The following is a 13968-nucleotide window of genomic DNA, read 5'->3' as shown; positions in this document are numbered from 1 at the left end:
GGGGTCGATTTTTCATCAAAAAGTAAGGCTATAGACTTTGGAAAATCGTCGATTTTTTCAAAACCTTTTTCTTCTATAAAGAGATTGGTTCTTTTCTAGATGGTCTCAAAGTGCTATATATTAACTTAGTTTTAAAATTAAAGTCCTTTTTTGAAAGAATAATGTCTTATTGCGGGGGTCGATTTTTCATCAAAAAGTAAGGCTATAGGCTTAGGAAAATCGTCGATTTTTTCCAATCTTTTTTCTTCTAGAATAAGAATGAGTCTTTTCTAGATGATCTGAAAGTGCTATAATTTAACTCAGTTTTAAAATTAAAGTCCTTTTTCCGAAAGAATAATAGCTTATTGCAGGGGTCGATTTTTCATCAAAAAGTAAGGCTATAGGCTTTGGAAAATCGTCGATTTTTTCAAAACATTTTTCTTCTATAAAGAGATTGGTTCTTTTCTAGATGGTCTGAAAGTGCTATCTATTAACTTAGTTTTAAAATTAAAGTCCTTTTTTTGAAAGAATAATGTCTTATTGCGGGGGTCGATTTTTCATCAAAAAATAAGGCTATAGGCTTAGGAAAATCGTCGATTTTTTCCAATCTTTTTTTTTCTAAAATAAGAATGAGTCTTTTCTAGATGATCTGAAAGTGCTATAATTTAACTCAGTTTTAAAATTAAAGTCCTTTTTCCGAAAGAATAATAGCTTATTGCAGGGGTCGATTTTTCATCAAAAAGTAAGGCTATAGGCTTTGGAAAATCGTCGATTTTTTCAAAACATTTTTCTTCTATAAAGAGATTGGTTCTTTTCTAGATGGTCTGAAAGTGCTATATATTAACTTAGTTTTAAAATTGAAGTCCTTTTTTTGAAAGAATAATGTCTTTTTGCGGGGGTCGGTTTTTCATCAAAAAGTAAAGCTATAGGCTTAGGAAAATCATCGATTTTTTCCAATCTTTTTTTTTCTAGAATAAGAATAAGTCTTTTCTAGATGATCTGAAAGTGCTATAATTTAACTCAGTTTTAAAATTAAAGTCCTTTTTCCGAAAGAATAATAGCTTATTGCAGGGGTCGATTTTTCATCAAAAAGTAAGGCTATAGACTTTGGAAAATCGTCGATTTTTTCAAAACCTTTTTCTTCTATAAAGAGATTGGTTCTTTTCTAGATGGTCTCAAAGTGCTATATTTTAACTCAATTTTAAAATTAAAGTCCTTTTTCCGAAAGAATAATAGCTTATTGCAGGGGTCGATTTTTCATCAAAAAGTAAGGCTATAGACTTTGGAAAATCGTCGATTTTTTCAAAACCTTTTTCTTCTATAAAGAGATTGGTTCTTTTCTAGATGGTCTCAAAGTGCTATATATTAACTTAGTTTTAAAATTAAAGTCCTTTTTTGAAAGAATAATGTCTTATTGCGGGGGTCGATTTTTCATCAAAAAGTAAGGCTATAGGCTTAGGAAAATCGTCGATTTTTTCCAATCTTTTTTCTTCTAGAATAAGAATGAGTCTTTTTTAGATGGTCTCAAAGTGCTATATATTAACTTAGTTTTAAAATTAAAGTCCTTTTTTTGAAAGAATAATGTCTTTATGCGGGGGTCGATTTTTCATCAAAAAGTAAGGCTATAAGCTTAGGAAAATTGTCGATTTTTTCAAAGCTTTTTTCTTTTATAAAGAGATTGGTTCTTTTCTAGATGGTCTCAAAGTGCTATCTATTAACTTAGTTTTAAAATTAAAGTCCTTTTTTTGAAAGAATAATGTCTTATTGCGGGGGTCGATTTTTCATCAAAAAATAAGGCTATAGGCTTAGGAAAATCGTCGATTTTTTCCAATCTTTTTTTTTCTAAAATAAGAATGAGTCTTTTCTAGATGATCTGAAAGTGCTATAATTTAACTCAGTTTTAAAATTAAAGTCCTTTTTCCGAAAGAATAATAGCTTATTGCAGGGGTCGATTTTTCATCAAAAAGTAAGGCTATAGGCTTTGGAAAATCGTCGATTTTTTCAAAACCTTTTTCTTCTATAAAGAGATTGGCTCTTTTCTAGATGGTCTCAAAGTGCTATATATTAACTTAGTTTTAAAATTAAAGTCCTTTTTTTGAAAGAATAATGTCTTATTACGGGGGTCGATTTTTCATCAAAAAGTAAGGCTATAGGCTTAGGAAAATCGTCGATTTTTTCAAAACCTCTTTTTTCTAGAAAGAGATTGGTTCTTTTCTAGATGATCTGAAAGTGCTATAATTTAACTCAGTTTTAAAATTAAAGTCCTTTTTCCGAAAGAATAATAGCTTATTGCAGGGGTCGATTTTTCATCAAAAAGTAAGGCTATAGACTTTGGAAAATCGTCGATTTTTTCAAAACCTTTTTCTTCTATAAAGAGATTGGTTCTTTTCTAGATGGTCTCAAAGTGCTATATATTAACTTAGTTTTAAAATTAAAGTCCTTTTTTGAAAGAATAATGTCTTATTGCGGGGGTCGATTTTTCATCAAAAAGTAAGGCTATAGGCTTAGGAAAATCGTCGATTTTTTCCAATCTTTTTTCTTCTAGAATAAGAATGAGTCTTTTCTAGATGATCTGAAAGTGCTATAATTTAACTCAGTTTTAAAATTAAAGTCCTTTTTCCGAAAGAATAATAGCTTATTGCAGGGGTCGATTTTTCATCAAAAAGTAAGGCTATAGGCTTTGGAAAATCGTCGATTTTTTCAAAACATTTTTCTTCTATAAAGAGATTGGTTCTTTTCTAGATGGTCTCAAAGTGCTATATATTAACTTAGTTTTAAAATTAAAGTCCTTTTTTTGAAAGAATAATGTCTTTATGCGGGGGTCGATTTTTCATCAAAAAGTAAGGCTATAAGCTTAGGAAAATTGTCGATTTTTTCAAAGCTTTTTTCTTTTTAAAGAGATTGGTTCTTTTCTAGATGGTCTGAAAGTGCTATATATTAACTTAGTTTTAAAATTAAAGTCCTTTTTTGAAAGAATAATGTCTTATTGCGGGGGTCGACTTTTCATCAAAAAGTAAGGCTATAGGTTTAGGAAAATCGTCGATCTTTTCCAATCTTTTTTCTTCTAGAATAAGAATGAGTCTTTTCTAGATGATCTGAAAGTGCTATAATTTAACTCAGTTTTCAAATTAAAGTCCTTTTTCCGAAAGAATAATAGCTTATTGCAGGGGTCGATTTTTCATCAAAAAGTAAGCATATAGGCTTAGGAAAATCGTCCATTTTTTCAAAACTTTTTTCTTCTATAAAGAGATTGGTTCTTTTCTAGATAGTCTCAAAGTGCTATATATTAACTTAGTTTTAAAATGAAAGTCCTTTTTCCGAAAGAATAATAGCTGATTGCAGGGGTCGATTTTACATCAAAAAGTAAGGCTATAGGCTTTGGAAAATCGTCGATTTTTTCAAAACCTTTTTCTTCTATAAAGAGATTGGTTCTTTTCTAGATAGTCTCAAAGTGCTATATATTAACTTAGTTTTAAAATGAAAGTCCTTTTTCCGAAAGAATAATAGCTTATTGCAGGGGTCAATTTTTCATCAAAAAGTAAGGCTATAGGCTTTGGAAAATCGTCCATTTTTTCAAAACTTTTTTCTTCTATAAAATGACTGGTTCTTTTCTAGATAGTCTCAAAGTGCTATATATTAACTTAGTTTTAAAATGAAAGCCCTTTTTCCGAAAGAATAATAGCTGATTGCAGGGGTCGATTTTACATCAAAAAGTAAGGCTATAGGCTTTGGAAAATCGTCGATTTTTTCAAAACTTTTTTTCTTCTAAAAAGAGATTGGTTCTTTTCTAGATGGCCTCAAAGTGCTATAATTTAACTTAGTTTTAAAATTAAAGTTCTTTTTCCGAAAGAATAATAGCTTATTGCAGGGGTCGATTTTTCATCAAAAAGTAAGCATATAGGCTTAGGAAAATCGTCCATTTTTTCAAAACTTTTTTCTTCTATAAAGAGATTGGTTCTTTTCTAGATAGTCTCAAAGTGCTATATATTAACTTAGTTTTAAAATGAAAGTCCTTTTTCCGAAAGAATAATAGCTTATTGCAGAGGTCGATTTTTCATCAAAAAGTAAGGCTATAGGCTTTGGAAAATCGTCGATTTTTTCAAAACCTTTTTCTTCTATAAAGAGATTGGTTCTTTTCTAGATGGTCTCAAAGTGCTATATATTAACTTAGTTTTAAAATTAAAGTCCTTTTTCCGAAAGAATAATAGCTTATTTCAGGGGTCGATTTTTCATCAAAAAGTAAGACTATAGGCTTTGGAAAATCGTCGATTTTTTCAAAGCTTCTTTCTTCTATAAAGAGATTGGTTCTTTTCTAGATGGTCTCAAAGTGCTATATTTTAACTCAGTTTTGAAATTAAATTCCTTTTTCCGAAAGAATAATAGCTTATTGCAGGGGTCGATTTTTCATCAAAAAGTAAGGCTATAGGCTTAGGAAAATCGTCCATCTTTTCAAAACTTTTTTCTTCTATAAAGAGATTGGTTCTTTTCTAGATGGTCTGAAAGTGCTTTATATTAACTTAGTTTTAAAATTAAAGTCCTTTTTTTGAAAGAATAATGATTTATTGCGGGGGTCGATTTTTCATCAAAAAGTAAGGCTATAGGCTTAGGAAAATCGTCGATTTTTTCCAAATTTTTTCTTCTAGAATAAGAATAAGTCTTTTCTAGATGATCTGAAAGTGCTATAATTTAACTCAGTTTTAAAATTAAAGTCCTTTTTCTGAAAGAATAATAGCTTATTGCAGGGGTCGATTTTTCATCAAAAAGTAAGGCTATAGGCTTTGGAAAATCGTCCATTTTTTCAAAACTTTTTTCTTCTATAAAGAGACTGGTTCTTTTCTAGATAGTCTCAAAGTGCTATATATTAACTTAGTTTTAAAATGAAAGTCCTTTTTCCGAAAGAATAATAGCTGATTGCAGGGGTCGATTTTACATCAAAAAGTAAGGCTATAGGCTTTGGAAAATCGTCGATTTTTTCAAAACTTTTTTTCTTCTAAAAAGAGATTGGTTCTTTTCTAGATGGCCTCAAAGTGCTATAATTTAACTTAGTTTTAAAATTAAAGTCCTTTTTCCGAAAGAATAATAGCTTATTGCAGGGGTCGATTTTTCATCAAAAAGTAAGCATATAGGCTTAGGAAAATCGTCCATTTTTTCAAAACTTTTTTCTTCTATAAAGAGATTGGTTCTTTTCTAGATAGTCTCAAAGTGCTATATATTAACTTAGTTTTAAAATGAAAGTCCTTTTTCCGAAAGAATAATAGCTGATTGCAGGGGTCGATTTTACATCAAAAAGTAAGGCTATAGGCTTTGGAAAATCGTCGATTTTTTCAAAACCTTTTTCTTCTATAAAGATATTGGTTCTTTTCTAGATAGTCTCAAAGTGCTATATATTAACTTAGTTTTAAAATGAAAGTCCTTTTTCCGAAAGAATAATAGCTTATTGCAGGGGTCGATTTTTCATCAAAAAGTAAGGCTATAGGCTTTGGAGAATCGTCGATTTTTTCAAAACCTTTTTCTTCTATAAAGAGATTGGTTCTTTTCTAGATGGTCTCAAAGTGCTATATATTAACTTAGTTTTAAAATTAAAGTCCTTTTTCCGAAAGAATAATAGCTTTTTGCACGGGTCGATTTTTCATCAAAAAGTAAGGCTATAGGCTTAGGAAAATCGTCCATTTTTTCAAAACTTTTTTCTTCTATAAAGAGATTGGTTCTTTTCTAGATGGTCTCAAAGTGCTATATATTAACTTAGTTTTAAAATTAAAGTCCTTTTTTGAAAGAATAATGTCTTATTGCGGGGTCGATTTTTCATCAAAAAGTAAGGCTATAGGCTTAGGAAAATCGTCCATTTTTTCCAATCTTTTTTCTTCTAGAATAAGAATGAGTCTTTTCTAGATGATCTGAAAGTGCTATAATTTAACTCAGTTTTAAAACTAAAGTCCTTTTTCTGAAAGAATAATAGCTTATTGCAGGGGTCGATTTTTCATCAAAAAGTAAGGCTATAGGCTTTGGAAAATCGTCGATTTTTTCAACACCTTTTTCTTCTATAAAGAGATTGGTTCTTTTCTAGATGGTCTCAAAGTGCTATATATTAACTTAGTTTTAAAATTAAAGTCCTTTTTCCGAAAGAATAATAGCTGATTGCAGGGGTCGATTTTTCATCAAAAAGTAAGGCTATAGGCTTAGGAAAATCGTCGATTTTTTCAATACCTTTTTCTTCTATAAAGAGATTGGTTCTTTTCTAGATGGTCTCAAAGTGCTATATATTAACTTAGTTTTAAAATTAAAGTCCTTTTTCCGAAAGAATAATAGCTGACTGCAGGGGTCGATTTTTCATCAAAAAATAAGGCTATAGGCTTAGGAAAATCGTCGATTTTTTCCAATCTTTTTTTTTCTAAAATAAGAATGAGTCTTTTCTCGATGATCTGAAAGTGCTATAATTTAACTCAGTTTTAAAACTAAAGTCCTTTTTCTGAAAGAATAATAGCTTATTGCAGGGGTTGATTTTTCATCAAAAAGTAAGGCTATAGGCTTTGGAAAATCGTCGATTTTTTCAACACCTGTTTCTTCTATAAAGAGATTGGTTCTTTTCTAGATGGTCTCAAAGTGCTATATATTAACTTAGTTTTAAATTAAAGTCCTTTTTCCGAAAGAATAATAGCTGATTGCAGGGGTCGATTTTTCATCAAAAAGTAAGGCTATAGGCTTAGGAAAATCGTCCATTTTTTCAAAACTTTTTTCTTCTATAAAGAGATTGGTTCTTTTCTAGATGGTCTCAAAGTGCTATATATTAACTTAGTTTTAAAATTAAAGTCCTTTTTCCGAAAGAATAATAGCTGATTGCAGGGGTCGATTTTTCATCAAAAAGTAAGGCTATAGGCTTAGGAAAATTGTCCATTTTTTCAAAACTTTTTTCTTCTATAAAGAGATTGGTTCTTTTCTAGATGGTCTCAAAGTGCTATATATTAACTTAGTTTTAAAATTAAAGTCTTTTTTCCGAAAGAATAATAGCTTATTGCACGGGTCGATTTTTCATCAAAAAGTAAGGCTATAGGCTTAGGAAAATCGTCCATTTTTTCAAAACTTTTTTCTTCTATAAAGAGATTGGTTCTTTTCTAGATGGTCTCAAAGTGCTATATATTAACTTAGTTTTAAAATTAAAGTCCTTTTTCCGAAAGAATAATAGCTTTTTGCACGGGTCGATTTTTCATCAAAAAGTAAGGCTATAGGCTTAGGAAAATCGTCCATTTTTTCAAAACTTTTTTCTTCTATAAAGAGATTGGTTCTTTTCTAGATGGTCTCAAAGTGCTATATATTAACTTAGTTTTAAAATTAAAGTCCTTTTTTTGAAAGAATAATTTCTTATTGCGGGGGTCGATTTTTCATCAAAAAGTAAGGCTATAGGCTTAGGAAAATCGTCGACTTTTTCAAAGCTTTTTTCTTCTATAAAGAGATTGGTTCTTTTCTAGATGGTCTCAGAGTGCTATCTATTAACTTAGTTTTAAAATTAAATTCCTTTTTTTGAAAGAATAATTTCTTATTGCGGGGGTCGATTTTTCATCAAAAAGTAAGGCTATAGGCTTAGGAAAATCGTCGACTTTTTCAAAGCTTTTTTCTTCTATAAAGAGATTGGTTCTTTTCTAGATGGTCTCAGAGTGCTATCTATTAACTTAGTTTTAAAATTAAATTCCTTTTTTTGAAAGAATAATTTCTTATTGCGGGGGTCGATTTTTCATCAAAAAGTAAGGCTATAGGCTTTGGAAAATCGTCGATTTTTTCAAAACCTTTTTCTTCTATAAAGAGATTGGTTCTTTTCTAGATGATCTCAAAGTGCTATATTTTAACTCAGTTTTGAAATTAAATTCCTTTTTCCGAAAGAATAATAGCTTATAGCAGGGGTCGATTTTTCATCAAAAAGTAAGGCTATAGGCTTAGGAAAATCGTCTATTTTTTCAAAACTTTTTTCTTCTATAAAGGGATTGGTTCTTTTCTAGATGGTCTCAAAGTGCTATATATTAACATAGTTTTAAAATTAAAGTCCTTTTTTTGAAAGAATAATGTCTTATTGCGGGGGTCGATTTTTCATCAAAAAGTAAGGCTATAAGCGTAGGAAAATCGTCGTTTTTTTCCAATCTTTTTTCTTCTAGAATAAGAATGCGTCTTTTCTAGATGATCTGAAAGTGCTATAATTTAACTCAGTTTTAAAATTAAAGTCCTTTTTCCGAAAGAATAATAGCTTATTGCAGGGGTCGATTTTTCATCAAAAAGTAAGGCTATAGGCTTTGGAAAATCGTCCATTTTTTCAAAACTTTTTTCTTCTATAAAGAGACTGGTTCTTTTCTAGATAGTCTCAAAGTGCTATATATTAACTTAGTTTTAAAATGAAAGTCCTTTTTCCGAAAGAATAATAGCTGATTGCAGGGGTCGATTTTACATCAAAAAGTAAGGCTATAGGCTTTGGAAAATCGTCGATTTTTTCAAAACTTTTTTTCTTCTAAAAAGAGATTGGTTCTTTTCTAGATGGCCTCAAAGTGCTATAATTTAACTCAGTTTTAAAATTAAAGTCCTTTTTCCGAAAGAATAATAGCTTATTGCAGGGGTCGATTTTTCATCAAAAAGTAAGGCTATAGGCTTTGGAAAATCGTCGATTTTTTCAAAACCTTTTCCTTCTATAAAGAGATTGGTTCTTTTCTAGATAGTCTCAAAGTGCTATATATTAACTTAGTTTTAAAATGAAAGTCCTTTTTCCGAAAGAATAATAGCTTATTGCAGGGGTCGATTTTACATCAAAAAGTAAGGCTATAGGCTTTGGAAAATCGTCGTTTTTTTCAAAACCTTTTTCTTCTATAAAGAGATTGGTTCTTTTCTAGATAGTCTCAAAGTGCTATATATTAACTTAGTTTTAAAATGAAAGTCCTTTTTCCGAAAGAATTATAGCGTATTGCAGGGGTCGATTTTACATCAAAAAGTAAGGCTATAGGCTTTGGAAAATCGTCGATTTTTTCAAAACCTTTTTCTTCTATAAAGAGATTGGTTAGTTTCTAGATAGTCTCAATGTGCTATATATTAACTTAGTTTTAAAATGAAAGTCCTTTTTCCGAAAGAATAATAGCTTATTGCAGGGGTCGATTTTTCATCAAAAAGTAAGGCTATAGGCTTAGGAAAATCGTCGATTTTTTCAAAACTTTTTTTTCTTCTAAAAAGAGATTGGTTCTTTTCTAGATGGCCTCAAAGTGCTATATATTAACTTAGTTTTAATATTAAAGTCCTTTTTTGAAAGAAGAATGTCTTATTGCGGGGGTCGATTTTTCTTCAAAAAGTAAGACTATAGCCTTAGGAAAATCGTCGATTTTTTCAAAGCCTTTTTCTTCTATAAAGAGATTGGTTCTTTTCCAGATGGTCTCAAAGTGCTATATATTAACTTAGTTTTAAAAGAAAGTCCTTTTTCCGAAAGAATAATAGCTTATTGCAGGGGTCGATTTTTCATCAAAAAGTAAGGCTATAGGCTTTGGAAAATCGTCGATTTTTTCAAAACCTTTCTCTTCTATAAAGAGATTGGTTCTTTTCTAGATGGTCTCAAAGTGCTATATATTAACTTAGTTTTAAAATTAAAGTCCTTTTTTTGAAAGAATAATAGCTTATTGCACGGGTCGATTTTTCATCAAAAAGTAAGGCTATAGGCTTAGGAAAATCGTCGATTTTTTCAAAACTTTTTTCTTCTATAAAGAGATTGGTTCTTTTCTAGATGGTCTCAAAGTGCTATATATTAACTTAGTTTTAAAATTAAAGTCCTTTTTTTGAAAGAATAATAGCTTATTGCACGGGTCGATTTTTCATCAAAAAGTAAGGCTATAGGCTTAGGAAAATCGTCCATTTTTTCAAAACTTTTTTCTTCTATAAAGAGATTGGTTCTTTTCTAGATGATCTCAAAGTGCTATATATTAACTTAGTTTTAAAATTAAAGTCCTTTTTCCGAAAGAATAATAGCTTATTGCACGGGTCGATTTTTCATCAAAAAGTAAGGCTATAGGCTTAGGAAAATCGTCCATTTTTTCAAAACTTTTTTCTTCTAAAAAGTGATTGGTTCTTTTCTAGATGGCCTCAAAGTGCTATATATTAACTTACTTTTAATATTAAAGTCCTTTTTTGAAAGAAGAATGTCTTATTGCGGGGGTCGATTTTTCTTCAAAAAGTAAGACTATAGGCTTAGGAAAATCGTCGATTTTTTCAAAGCCTTTTTCTTCTATAAAGAGATTGGTTCTTTTCCAGATGGTCTCAAAGTGCTATATATTAACTTAGTTTTAAAAGAAAGTCCTTTTTCCGAAAGAATAATAGCTTATTGCAGGGGTCGATTTTTCATCAAAAAGTAAGGCTATAGGCTTAGGAAAATCGTCGACTTTTTCAAAGCTTTTTTCTTCTATAAAGAGATTGGTTCTTTTCTAGATGGTCTCAAAGTGCTATATTTTAACTCAGTTTTGAAATTAAATTCCTTTTTCCGAAAGAATAATAGCTTATTGCAGGGGTCGATTTTTCATCAAAAAGTAAGGCTATAGGTTTAGGAAAATCGTGGATTTTTTTAAAAAAATTTTTCTTCTATAAAGAGATTGGTTTTTTTCTAGATGGTCTCAAAGTGCTATATATTAACTTAGTTTTAAAATTAAAGTCCTTTTTCCAAAAGAATAATAGCTTATTGCACGGGTCGATTTTTCATCAAAAAGTAAGGCTATAGGCTTAGGAAAATCGTCCATTTTTTCAAAACTTTTTTCTTCTATAAAGAGATTGGTTTTTTTCTAGATGGTCTCAAAGTGCTATATATTAACTTAGTTTTAAAATTAAAGTCCTTTTTTTGAAAGAATAATTTCTTATTGCCGGGGTCGATTTTTCATGAAAAAGTAAGGCTATAGGCTTAGGAAAATCGTCGATTTTTTCAAAGCTTTTTTCTTCTATAAAGAGATTGGTTCTTTTCTAGATGGTCTCAAAGTGCTATATTTTAACTCAGTTTTGAAATTAAATTCCTTTTTCCGAAAGAATAATAGCTTATTGCAGGGGTCGATTTTTCATCAAAAAGTAAGGCTATAGGTTTAGGAAAATCGTGGATTTTTTTAAAAAATTTTTTCTTCTATAAAGAGATTGGTTTTTTTCTAGATGGTCTCAAAGTGCTATATATTAACTTAGTTTTAAAATTAAAGTCCTTTTTTTGAAAGAATAATGTCTTATTGCGGGGGTCAATTTTTCATCAAAAAGTAAGGCTATAGGCTTAGGAAAATCGTCGATTTTTTCAAAACTTTTTTCTTCTATAAAGAGATTGCTTCTTTTCTAGATGGTCTCAAAGTGCTATATATTAACTTAATTTTAAAATTAAAGTCCTTTTTTTGAAAGAGTATTGTCTCATTGCGGGGGTCGATTTTTCAGCAAAAAGTAAGGCTATTGGCTTAGGAAAATCGTCGATTTTTTCAAAGCTTTTTTCTTCTATAAAGAGATTGGTTCTTTTCTAGATGGTCTCAAAGTGCTATCTATTAACTTAGTTTTAAAATTAAAGTCCTTTTTTGAATAAATAATGTCTTATTGCGGGGGTCGATTTTTCATCTTAAAGTAAGACTATAGGCTTAGGAAAATCGTCGCTTTTTTCCAATCTTTTATCTTCTAGAATAAGAATGAGTCTTTTCTAGATGATCTGAAAGTGCTATAATTTAACTCAGTTTTAAAATTAAAGTCCTTTTTCCGAAAGAATAATAGCTTATTGCAGGGGTCGATTTTTCATGAAAAAGTAAGGCTATAGGCTTAGGAAAATCGTCGATTTTTTCAAAACTTTTTTTCTTCTAAAAAGAGATTCGTTCTTTTCTACATGGTCTCAAAGTGCTATAAATTAACTTAGTTTTGAAATTAAAGTCCTTTTTTTGAAAGAGTAATGTCTCATTGCGGGGGTCGATTTTTTATCAAAAAGTAAGGCTATAGGCTTGGGAAAATCGTCGATTTTTTCCAATCTTTTATCTTCTAGAAGAAGAATGAGTCTTTTCTAGATGATCTGAAAGTGCTATAATTTAACTCAGTTTTAAAATTAAAGTCCTTTTTCCGAAAGAATAATAGCTTATTGCAGGGGTCGATTTTTCATCAAAAAGTAAGGCTATAGGCTTTGGAAAATCGTCGATTTTTTCAAAGCCTTTTTCTTCTATAAAGAGATTGGTTCTTTTCTAGATGGTCTCAAAGTGCTATATATTAACTTAGTTTTAAAATAAAGTCCTTTTTTTAAAAGAATAATGTCTTATTGCGGGGGTCGATTTTTCATCAAAAAGTAAGGCTATAGGCTTAGGAAAATCGTCGATTTTTTCCAATCTTTTATCTTCTAGAATAAGAATGAGTCTTTTCAAGATGATCTGAAAGTGCTATATATTAACTTAGTTTTAAAATTAAAGTCCTTTTTCCGAAAGAATAATAGCTTATTGCAGGGGTCCATTTTTCATCAAAAAGTAAGGCTATAGGCTTAGGAAAATCGTCGATTTTTTCAAAACTTTTTTCTTCTATAAAGAGATTTGTTCTTTTCTAGATGCTCTCAAAGTGCTATATATTATTTTAGTTTTAAAATTAAAGTCCTTTTTCCGAAAGAATAATAGCTTATTGCAGGGGTCGATTTTTCATCATAAAGTAAGGCTATAGGCTTAGGAAAATCGTCGATTTTTTCAAAACTTTTTTCTTCTATAAAGAGATTTGTTCTTTTCTAGATGCTCTCAAAGTGATATATATTATTTTAGTTTTAAAATTAAAGTCCTTTTTCCGAAAGAATAATAGCTTATTGCAGGGGTCGATTTTTCATCATAAAGTAAGGCTATAGGCTTAGGAAAATCGTCGATTTTTTCAAAACTTTTTTCTTCTATAAAGAGATTTGTTCTTTTCTAGATGCTCTCAAAGTGCTATATATTAACTTAGTTTTAAAATTAAAGTCCTTTTTTTGAAAGAATAATGTCTTATTGCGGGGGTCGATTTTTCATCAAAAAGTAAGGCTATAGGCTTAGGAAAATCGTCGATTTTTTACAATCTTTTTTCTTCTAGAATAAGAATGAGACTTTTCTAGATGATCTGAAAGTGCTATAATTTAACTCAGTTTTAAAATTAAAGTCCTTTTTCCGAAAGAATAATAGCTTATTGCAGGGGTCGATTTTTCATCAAAAAGTAAGGCTATAGGCTTAGGAAAATCGTCGATTTTTTCAAAGCTTTATTCTTCTATAAAGAGATTGGTTCTTTTCTAGATGGTCTCAAAGTGCTATATATTAACTTAGTTTTAAAATTAAAGTCCTTTTTCCGAAAGAATAATAGCTTATTGCACGGGTCGATTTTTCATCAAAAAGTAAGGCTATAGGCTTAGGAAAATCGACGATTTTTTCAAAACTTTTTTCTTCTATAAAGAGATTGGTTCTTTTCTAGATGGTCTCAAAGTGCTATATATTAACTTAGTTTTAAAATTAAAGTCCTTTTTTTGAAAGAATAATGTCTTATTGCGGGGGTCGATTTTTCATCAAAAAGTAAGGCTATAGGCTTAGGAAAATCGTCGATTTTTTACAATCTTTTTTCTTCTAGAATAAGAATGAGTCTTTTCTAGATGATCTGAAAGTGCTATAATTTAACTCAGTTTTAAAATTAAAGTCCTTTTTCCGAAAGAATAATAGCTTATTGCAGGGGTCGATTTTTCATCAAAAAGTAAGGCTATAGGCTTAGGAAAATCGTCGATTTTTTCAAAGCTTTATTCTTCTATAAAGAGATTGGTTCTTTTCTAGATGGTCTCAAAGTGCTATATATTAACTTAGTTTTAAAATTAAAGTCCTTTTTCCGAAAGAATAATAGCTTATTGCACGGGTCGATTTTTCATCAAAAAGTAAGGCTATAGGCTTAGGAAAATCGACGATTTTTTCAAAACTTTTTTCTTCTATAAAGAGATTGGTTCTTTTCTAGATGGTCTCAAAGTGCTATAATTTAACTCAGTTTTAAAATTAAAGTCCTTTT

This window comes from Rhopilema esculentum, chromosome 14 (genome assembly GCF_057945365.1).
Source record: "Rhopilema esculentum isolate cy_ngs chromosome 14, ASM5794536v1, whole genome shotgun sequence".
In the NCBI taxonomy this organism is placed as follows: Eukaryota; Metazoa; Cnidaria; class Scyphozoa; order Rhizostomeae; family Rhizostomatidae; genus Rhopilema; species Rhopilema esculentum.
The sequence above is the reverse complement of the archived record's forward strand: the minus strand, read 5'-3'. Positions refer to the sequence as shown.